The following is a 2,500-nucleotide window of genomic DNA, read 5'->3' on the forward strand; positions in this document are numbered from 1 at the left end:
CCCGGGTGGCACAGGGCTGGATGGGGCTTTCGTATAGCAGGGACGGTGCTGCCTCTCGCTTCGCTCGCTGTCCGCCGCTCGCCGCTCGCTCGTGCAGCCAAAAATGGCCAGTTTTGGCCCGTTTTTGGGCCGTTTTGGCCAGTTTTTGGCCTGTTCTTGCATTGCGCGGTGACCGTCGAGAGCGGAGCAAAACGTCAGCCATCTCAGCACCCTGGAACCCCCCGGGTGGCACAGGGCTGGATGGGGCTTTCGTATAGCAGGGACGGTGCTGCCTCTCGCTTCGCTCGCTGTCCGCCGCTCGCCGCTCGCTCGTGCAGCCAAAAATGGCCAGTTTTGGCCCGTTTTTGGGCCGTTTTGGCCAGTTTTTGGCCTGTTCTTGCATTGCGCGGTGACCGTCGAGAGCGGAGCAAAACGTCAGCCATCTCAGCACCCTGGAACCCCCCGGGTGGCACAGGGCTGGATGGGGCTTTCGTATAGCAGGGACGGTGCTGCCTCTCGCTTCGCTCGCTGTCCGCCGCTCGCCGCTCGCTCGTGCAGCCAAAAATGGCCAGTTTTGGCCCGTTTTTGGGCCGTTTTGGCCAGTTTTTGGCCTGTTCTTGCATTGCGCGGTGACCGTCGAGAGCGGAGCAAAACGTCAGCCATCTCAGCACCCTGGAACCCCCCGGGTGGCACAGGGCTGGATGGGGCTTTCGTATAGCAGGGACGGTGCTGCCTCTCGCTTCGCTCGCTGTCCGCCGCTCGCCGCTCGCTCGTGCTGCCAAAAATGGCCAGTTTTGGCCCGTTTTTGGGCCGTTTTGGCCAGTTTTTGGCCTGTTCTTGCATTGCGCGGTGACCGTCGAGAGCGGAGCAAAACGTCAGCCATCTCAGCACCCTGGAACCCCCCGGGTGGCACAGGGCTGGATGGGGCTTTCGTATAGCAGGGACGGTGCTGCCTCTCGCTTCGCTCGCTGTCCGCCGCTCGCCGCTCGCTCGCGCAGCCAAAAATGGCCAGTTTTGGCCCGTTTTTGGGCCGTTTTGGCCAGTTTTTGGCCTGTTCTTGCATTGCGCGGTGACCGTCGAGAGCGGAGCAAAACGTCAGCCATCTCAGCACCCTGGAACCCCCCGGGTGGCACAGGGCTGGATGGGGCTTTCGTATAGCAGGGACGGTGCTGCCTCTCGCTTCGCTCGCTGTCCGCCGCTCGCCGCTCGCGCAGCCAAAAATGGCCAGTTTTGGCCCGTTTTTGGGCCGTTTTGGCCAGTTTTTGGCCTGTTCTTGCATTGCGCGGTGACCGTCGAGAGCGGAGCAAAACGTCAGCCATCTCAGCACCCTGGAACCCCCCGGGTGGCACAGGGCTGGATGGGGCTTTCGTATAGCAGGGACGGTGCTGCCTCTCGCTTCGCTCGCTGTTCGCCGCTCGCCGCTCGCTCGCGCAGCCAAAAATGGCCAGTTTTGGCCCGTTTTTGGGCTGTTTTGGCCAGTTTTTGGCCTGTTCTTGCGTGGTGCGGTGACCGTCGTGAGCGGAGCAAAACGTCAGCCATCTCAGCACCCTGGAACCCCCCGGGTGGCACAGGGCTGGATGGGGCTTTCGTATAGCAGGGACGGTGCTGCCTCTCGCTTCGCTCGCTGTTCGCCGCTCGCCGCTCGCTCGCGCAGCCAAAAATGGCCAGTTTTGGCCCGTTTTTGGGCTGTTTTGGCCTGTTTTTGGGCTGTTCTTGTGTGGCGCGGTGACCGTCGTGAGCGGAGCAAAATGTCAGCCATCTCAGCACCCTGGAACCCCCCGGGTGGCACAGGGCTGGATGGGGCTTTCGTATAGCAGGGACGGTGCTGCCTCGCGCTTCGCTCGCTGTTCGCCGCTCTCCGCTCGCTCGCGCAGCAAAAAATGGCCAGTTTTGGCCCGTTTTTGGGCTGTTTTGGCCAGTTTTTGGCCTGTTCTTGCGTGCCGCGGCGACCGTCGTGAGCGGAGCAAAACGTCAGCCATCTCAGCACCCTGGAACCCCCCGGGTGGCACAGGGCTGGATGGGGCTTTCGTATAGCAGGGACGGTGCTGCCTCTCGCTTCGCTCGCTGTCCGCCGCTCGCTGCTCGCTCGCGCAGCCAAAAATGGCCAGTTTTGGCCCGTTTTTGGGCTGTTTTGGCCTGTTTTTGGGCTGTTCTTGTGTGCCGCGGCGACCGTCGTGAGCGGAGCAAAATGTCAGCCATCTCAGCACCCTGGAACCCCCCGGGTGGCACAGGGCTGGATGGGGCTTTCGTATAGCAGGGACGGTGCTGCCTCTCGCTTCGCTCGCTGTCCGCCGCTCGCCGCTCGCTCGCGCAGCCAAAAATGGCCAGTTTTGGCCCGTTTTTGGGCCGTTTTGGCCAGTTTTTGGCCTGTTCTTGCGTTGCGCGGTGACCGTCGAGAGCGGAGCAAAACGTCAGCCATCTCAGCACCCTGGAACCCCCCGGGTGGCACAGGGCTGGATGGGGCTTTCGTATAGCAGGGACGGTGCTGCCTCTCGCTTCGCTCGCTGTCCGCCGCTCGCCG

Source organism: Musa acuminata, unplaced genomic scaffold (assembly GCF_036884655.1).
Source record: "Musa acuminata AAA Group cultivar baxijiao unplaced genomic scaffold, Cavendish_Baxijiao_AAA HiC_scaffold_859, whole genome shotgun sequence".
NCBI lineage: Eukaryota > Viridiplantae > Streptophyta > Magnoliopsida > Zingiberales > Musaceae > Musa > Musa acuminata.